Below are 8,695 nucleotides of genomic sequence, written 5' to 3'. Positions count from 1 at the left end.
GTTTCATTTTAATTGCAAAAAACTAAGACTATTTATTCAAAAGCTTGACTTTTTCAGAATAACAAACACCAGAAAGTCAGGCACCATTTATATCAATTTTTTTTGGGGGGGATTTTAGAGGAGTTTTTGTTCAATCGCAGGGTTATTACATGGACCTTCGCCACGCTTTGTTCGGCCCTCCAAAGGGCTCCGGCGGGACCTAATGACTTTCATTATCAGATGGGGGGGATTTAATTTGAGCTGCACCGCTGTCAGAGATGAGTAGTCTGATACGCTGCCATGCAGGAGACAATAAAAGAGTGAGTAATTGCTCTTTTTGGGGGTAGGAGGGTGGTAGGACGGAGCGAGTTTTCGAAGGTGACGACAGCCCAGGCGGGTCGAGGAGAAAGGTTGGCGAGGGAAGTGGTGGGGACGCCGAGCGTGATCCGTGAAAGAAATCAATACCGAGTTGCCACGGCCAGGTTATGAGATTTGAGCCGGGATCCGCTTTACTCGTTGTGGCCCGCGTTATTATCCGCCGGGCCGCGAGATGCGTGGGCAAACAAAAGGAGCAGTGACGGCGGATTAGTAATGTGTGATTAGGAAGCCATTGACTTGTGGAATTACAGCATTTTACCTTCTGTCAAAACACCCCCTGCTGTGAGGCGAAACAAAGGCGAGATAAACATTAATCAACTTTAATGTGCATGTATACGTGCGCGGTGAAAAGCAGCGAGGAAACGGGCTAATCGATAGCGGTTAGATGTACAGTCGCGATCAAAAGTGTACATACACTTGTACAGAACATCATGTCATGGCTGTCTTCGGTTTCCAATCATTTCTACAACTCTTATTTGTATCGGAGCACATACTTGTTGGTCACAGAAAACATTCATGAAGTTTGCTTCTTTTATGAATTTATTATGTGTCTACTGACAATCTGCTGGGTCAAAAGTATACATACAGCAATGTTAAAGGCCTACTGAAATGCCATTTTTAAAATTTAAACGGGAATAGCAGATCCATTCTATGTGTCATACTTCATCATTTCGCGATATTGCCATATTTTTGCTGAAAGGATTTAGTAGAGAAAATCGACGATAAAGTTCGCAACTTTTGCTCGCTGATAAAAAAAAAGCCTTGCCTGTACCGGAAGTAGCGTGACGTCACAGGAGCTAGTATTCCTCACAATTCCCCGTTGTTTACAATGGAGCGAGAGATATTAGGAGCGAGAAAGCGACGATTACCCCATTAATTTGAGCGAGGATGAAAGATTCGTGGATGAGGAACGTTAGAGTGACGGACTAGAAAGCAGTTCAAGAGATATCTTTTTTCGCTCTGACCGTAACTTAGGTACAAGCTGGCTCATTGGATTCCACACTCTCTCCTTTTTCTATTGTGGATCACGGATTTGCATTTTAAACCACCTCGGATACTATATCCTCTTGAAAATGAGAGTCGAGAAGGCGAAATGGACATTAACAGTGACTTTTATCTCCACGACAATACATCGACGAAGCTCTTTAGCATGGTTGGGGGTGTGGTTATTTACAGCTAGAATTCACCAACTCGAGTATTTCATATATATATATATATATATATATATATATATATATATATATATATATATATATATATATATATATATATGTATGTATGTATGTATGTATGAAATTCTAGCTATATATATATATATATATATATATATATATATATATATATATATATAGCATATCCATATTTAAGTGTTACTTCTTTCTAAAAACTCCTATAGTCATATTTACATCAGCTAATGTCTCGTGTGGTACAAAGTGCTTGGATTCGAGTGTCCTTGGTTAGAGTCAGAGCGCTGTCTTTGTTGAGACTGCCATTACATTCCTAAGATAAGGAGCACAGCTAGACTGGGGAAACAGCAGGTGGGGGGGACAGGAGAAGGAGGAAGTAGACAGGAGTTCCGGGGTTTTGGTAGACCGATCTGGACCGGGCTAGGGAACGCTTGGGTGCTGGGTTGGTCTCAGGTTTGTCCTCTAAGCTTTGAGAATAAACTACAAAATACCAACTATTGCCTGGAGATTGAATATAAACATCAGCGTATTGCCATAAAAAGAATCTGGGAGAGACTAGCAATTTGAATTCCCCATTGGAGGAATGCTGGTCAACGCAACAATATATATATATATATATATATATATATATATATATATATATATATATATATATATATATATATATATATATATATATATATATATATATATATATATATATATATATATATATATATATATATATATATATATATATATATATATATATATATATATATATATATATATATATATATATATATATGTCACACCCCGCCTCGGGTGAAGGTAATGTAACCGTTGCAAACCAGACTTTCAAATCAAGGATGGCAAGGCACGCAGTTGGTAACAGTTTACAAACATTTATTGAAATCCCAAAAAGTGTCAAAAGGTGAACAATGACAGGAAAACAAAGCACCTACACTCTGTAATGGTAATAAACAGAGGCAATATTAGTATTGTATATTATATATAGTACATTTATATTCTAAATACATTTCAAAGTTGCATGCTTTAAATAGGCCTATATAATTCATCAAAATAAGCATATTAAAAATAATCAAAATGTAAATCATCCATTATAACAAAATACATGTATTCATAATCAAAGGTCAATAATCAAATATGTCAAAGTAAAGAATTAAATAATCAAAACAGATTTAGCAAAATCTATTAGCAATCAACAAAACTAATTTAACCGGTTACAACACAACATCTCATCATCAAAATAATCACCTCAGTAGATGATGCATGGAGACCGAAACTCCTGCTCAGGACAGAGAACCTCCCCAACAGCAGACTGTCAGAAAAACGGCATTTTCCAACTTAAATAGCCCATAGCTCCGCCCACTAGCTGGGACCAATTTGACAGGGGGAATTAAGAAAACAGTTATTTTGCAAATTACACCATAAATAACCATCACATGTCTAAAAAGTATTCACATAGTACTTTTGCATGTGTAGAGCAGTCATTTTTGTACACAGTATATTCAGGCTTTAGACAACACAACTTTCAAATGTCCAGTGTCCTTCTGTAATACCCAGCTTTTGATAATCATGGTTTGACCCAAATTTGGCCTAATTAGTGAATGCAGGTGTGTTCACCTATATAAAGCCCTCAACCCCACCCTGACTCTTTTAGTCAACTGTTCAGAGCCATGGTGGGTGACAGGTAACAATTTGTTTGTTGAGCACATGCTTTTCACTAGCTAACAAGATTGAATGTTTGTAGTTTGTCCATGTTGAGCTTCCCAACAAATGTGCACGGTTTGTGAGGAAGTCCAAAGGTCAAACAGTGACAGTGTGGGGTCAAACTGTCACATTACCTCCCTCCTCTCCAGCGACAGCAAGTTCAGGGAGACGAGACAGGTAATCAGCTAGCAAGTTAGTTTTGCCAGCTCGATGTGTGATATTGAAGCAAAAGGGCTGTAACGCCAAGTACCATCTGGTGACACGGGAGTTCTTATCCCTCATGGAGTTGATCCAGCTCAATGCTCTGTGGTCCGTTTCCAGATCAAAGGTCCGTCCCAGAAGGTAATAACGTAGGCTGTCCAATGCCCACTTGATGGCAAGACATTCCTTTTCGATGGCAGAGTACCTAGTTTCTCTGGGATGCAGTTTACGGCTCAGATATAGAAGCGGTTGTTCCTCGCCCTCCTTTCCTTGGCTAGGACGGCTCCAAGGCCCACACCGGAGGCATCAACTTGAACAAGGAATCGCTGGTTGAAGTCAGGACTTTGTAAGACCGGGAAAGAGCATAGAATAGCTTTGACCTTTGTGAAGGCAGTTTCACATTTTTCTGTCCATTTGACTGGATTAGAGGATGCTTTGGTAGTCAGCTCGACAAGAGGAGCTGTGATGGTAGAGAAGTGGGGCACAAATCTTCTGTACCACCCAGAAAGCCCCAAGAATGACCGGACCTGCTTCTTTGTCCGGGGTCTAGGACTGTCTTGGATAGCCTTCACCTTGTCCACCTGAGGGCGTATCTGCCCGTTGCCAAGATGGTAACCTAGGTAGCACACCTCAGTTTTGGCCCACTCACATTTCTGGGTGTTAAGAGTGAGCCCAGCAGAATGGATCCGGAGCAGGACTTGACGCAGGTGAGAGAGGTGGTCTTTCCAGGAAGTGCTGAAAACCACCACATCATCAAGATAGGCAGCAGAGAACTGGCCACACCCCTGCAGAGCGCGATCCATTAGCCGCTGAAAGGTTGCGGGGGCTCCGTGGAGTCCGAACGGCATCACTGTGTAATGATAGAGACCCTTTGGTCCACGGAAGGCAGTGTACTCCCTAGACTCCTTCTTTAAAGGGACTTGCCAGTATCCCTTACACAGGTCAAGGGTGGTGATGAACACAGCTTTGCCGAGCTTCTCAAGAAGTTCATCAATACGTGGCATAGGATAAGCATCAAATTTAGAAACGGCATTCACTTTGCGTAGGTCATTACAAACTCGTATCGTGTTGTCTTTTTTAGGAACGAGGACAATGGGGTTACACCACTCACTGTTTGAGGGTTCAATCACTCCTAGATCCAGCATGGTTTGGATTTCATGGTTGAGGGGCTCCACCATCCGCTCAGGCACTCTGTATGGGCGCTGACGGATAGGTGTTGGGTTTTTTAAGTGAATGACATGTTCAATTAGTGGAGTCCTTCCGGGCTTTCCACTGAACAATACTGGGAATTCTTCACACACTTGCAATAGTTTAAGGGCAGATTGTGCAGACAAGTGGCTTACATCAGGTTTCTGTGGTGTAGTGAGCATGGACAGATCTGTCTCCTCCACATCATCCTCCATTTCCACTTCCCGTGCCAGCATCACCTTTTTCTCTTGCAACTTCTTGCTTTGAGTAGGTACTTGACTGGCCTGGACATCCTGTCCTTCCACAGAGGATTTCCTCTCCTTCCATTCCTTCAGAAGGTTGATGTGGTACACTTGGGATGCCTTTCCTTTATCCGAATGTGAGATCTCATAGGTGACTGGACCAGCTTGTCTGACCACGGAGTAAGGACCTTTCCATTGGGCCAGCAGTTTATGACTTGAGGTTGGAAGCGAGAGCATGACCTTTTGACCTGGCTGTAGCACCCTGTGACGTGCTTTCCGGTCATACCAGGTCTTCTGTTTCAAAGGGCACACTGGGGCTCGATGCCCTGGCTGTTGGCAGTGGTAGCAGATGAGATCCTTCACTAGACTCTGTCTCGGGAACAGTCTGTTGTCCCCTGAGGTGCTGTAACCACCTGCTTTCTGCACACCTCTTTGGTGTGACAGGTCGGCTGCACCTTGGGCTGCTACATGGTTGTTCTGCTGCCTTGGCATTCGGAGTCCTTTACGAGCATTCAAGTACTGGCCTGCAAGTTTAGCAACAGTAAGTCCGTCTTCTGGCTCATGTTCCTTCACCCAAGTCTTCATTTTGTTGGGCAGCATGCGAAGCATTTGCTCCAGAATGAAGAGCTCTGCAATGTCTTCTTTAGAACGCTGCTCTGGCTTGATCCATCTTCTGTAGAGACCTTTGAGTCTGTTGTAAGTCTCCTTGGGAGATTCACCAGGGGGAATGTAGGTTGACCGGAACTGGAGTCTATAAGTCTCAGGAGAGATATCGAACTTAGCAAGGAGGGCTTCTTTAAGGTCAGTATAGACGTTGGAAGCATCTTCCTCCATCGCAGAATAGGCATCCAGAGCTTTGCCGGTCAAGAGTGGAACAAGTCGGCAGGCCCAGTCAGACTGAGGCCAGCCCCAGGTGCGAGCGATGCGCTCGAAGCGGACAAGAAAGTTTCCGATGTCCTCACCCTGCTGGAAAGGGAGCATCTTTGGGCCTTGTCGGAGATGATGGTCAGGTGGCAAGGAATCTCTGGACGGCGACGCTTGAGGACTAGGAGTTGGCTGTGGGCGAGTTCTGGGTTTGGGCAACTGCTCATAACGACTATCATCAGTAGTACGGTTAGCATTTTGGTTAGTGAGTGAGTGATCTAGGCTAGGCCTTGTACAGACATTTTTTAACTCCTGGAGTTCACGGACTATGATAGCTTCCCTACGTTGCTGTCCAATCAAAAAGTCTTGGAACATGTTAACCAGGGTAGGTTCACTTAGCACTCTTTCAGTCTTTGGTGGCTCAGCAGACCACCTAGCCTTCCCAGAACCCTTCCTATGCTGCTTACGCCTAGCCCCAGAGTTCTCAAAACCTTTGACGTCTTCTTCAGACTCCTCTGTGTTCCATCCAACTTCACGCTCCTCAGCCATAGTCGTCCGGTCCAGCCTCATCGCCGTGGCCCCTCGACCAGCCATCTCATCAGTCTCCTCTGTCATTGCCACCTTCGACACTTGGGATCTCAAACCAGTTCTGGCCTGCCCTCTGCCAGATTTGTTGTATACTCTGCGGCTTGCCATCCCACCACTGCCACCATATGTCACACCCCGCCTCGGGTGAAGGTAATGTAACCGTTGCAAACCAGACTTTCAAATCAAGGATGGCAAGGCACGCAGTTGGTAACAGTTTACAAACATTTATTGAAATCCCAAAAAGTGTCAAAAGGTGAACAATGACAGGAAAACAAAGCACCTACACTCTGTAATGGTAATAAACAGAGGCAATATTAGTATTGTATATTATATATAGTACATTTATATTCTAAATACATTTCAAAGTTGCATGCTTTAAATAGGCCTATATAATTCATCAAAATAAGCATATTAAAAATAATCAAAATGTAAATCATCCATTATAACAAAATACATGTATTCATAATCAAAGGTCAATAATCAAATATGTCAAAGTAAAGAATTAAATAATCAAAACAGATTTAGCAAAATCTATTAGCAATCAACAAAACTAATTTAACCGGTTACAACACAACATCTCATCATCAAAATAATCACCTCAGTAGATGATGCATGGAGACCGAAACTCCTGCTCAGGACAGAGAACCTCCCCAACAGCAGACTGTCAGAAAAACGGCATTTTCCAACTTAAATAGCCCATAGCTCCGCCCACTAGCTGGGACCAATTTGACAGGGGGAATTAAGAAAACAGTTATTTTGCAAATTACACCATAAATAACCATCACATGTCTAAAAAGTATTCACATAGTACTTTTGCATGTGTAGAGCAGTCATTTTTGTACACAGTATATTCAGGCTTTAGACAACACAACTTTCAAATGTCCAGTGTCCTTCTGTAATACCCAGCTTTTGATAATCATGGTTTGACCCAAATTTGGCCTAATTAGTGAATGCAGGTGTGTTCACCTATATAAAGCCCTCAACCCCACCCTGACTCTTTTAGTCAACTGTTCAGAGCCATGGTGGGTGACAGGTAACAATTTGTTTGTTGAGCACATGCTTTTCACTAGCTAACAAGATTGAATGTTTGTAGTTTGTCCATGTTGAGCTTCCCAACAAATGTGCACGGTTTGTGAGGAAGTCCAAAGGTCAAACAGTGACAGTGTGGGGTCAAACTGTCACATTACCTCCCTCCTCTCCAGCGACAGCAAGTTCAGGGAGACGAGACAGGTAATCAGCTAGCAAGTTAGTTTTGCCAGCTCGATGTGTGATATTGAAGCAAAAGGGCTGTAACGCCAAGTACCATCTGGTGACACGGGAGTTCTTATCCCTCATGGAGTTGATCCAGCTCAATGCTCTGTGGTCCGTTTCCAGATCAAAGGTCCGTCCCAGAAGGTAATAACGTAGGCTGTCCAATGCCCACTTGATGGCAAGACATTCCTTTTCGATGGCAGAGTACCTAGTTTCTCTGGGATGCAGTTTACGGCTCAGATATAGAAGCGGTTGTTCCTCGCCCTCCTTTCCTTGGCTAGGACGGCTCCAAGGCCCACACCGGAGGCATCAACTTGAACAAGGAATCGCTGGTTGAAGTCAGGACTTTGTAAGACCGGGAAAGAGCATAGAATAGCTTTGACCTTTGTGAAGGCAGTTTCACATTTTTCTGTCCATTTGACTGGATTAGAGGATGCTTTGGTAGTCAGCTCGACAAGAGGAGCTGTGATGGTAGAGAAGTGGGGCACAAATCTTCTGTACCACCCAGAAAGCCCCAAGAATGACCGGACCTGCTTCTTTGTCCGGGGTCTAGGACTGTCTTGGATAGCCTTCACCTTGTCCACCTGAGGGCGTATCTGCCCGTTGCCAAGATGGTAACCTAGGTAGCACACCTCAGTTTTGGCCCACTCACATTTCTGGGTGTTAAGAGTGAGCCCAGCAGAATGGATCCGGAGCAGGACTTGACGCAGGTGAGAGAGGTGGTCTTTCCAGGAAGTGCTGAAAACCACCACATCATCAAGATAGGCAGCAGAGAACTGGCCACACCCCTGCAGAGCGCGATCCATTAGCCGCTGAAAGGTTGCGGGGGCTCCGTGGAGTCCGAACGGCATCACTGTGTAATGATAGAGACCCTTTGGTCCACGGAAGGCAGTGTACTCCCTAGACTCCTTCTTTAAAGGGACTTGCCAGTATCCCTTACACAGGTCAAGGGTGGTGATGAACACAGCTTTGCCGAGCTTCTCAAGAAGTTCATCAATACGTGGCATAGGATAAGCATCAAATTTAGAAACGGCATTCACTTTGCGTAGGTCATTACAAACTCGTATCGTGTTGTCTTTTTTAGGAACGAGGACAATGGGGTTA

The sequence above is a fragment of the Entelurus aequoreus genome, linkage group LG07, assembly GCF_033978785.1.
Source record: "Entelurus aequoreus isolate RoL-2023_Sb linkage group LG07, RoL_Eaeq_v1.1, whole genome shotgun sequence".
Taxonomy (NCBI): Eukaryota; Metazoa; Chordata; class Actinopteri; order Syngnathiformes; family Syngnathidae; genus Entelurus; species Entelurus aequoreus.
The sequence above is the reverse complement of the archived record's forward strand: the minus strand, read 5'-3'. Positions refer to the sequence as shown.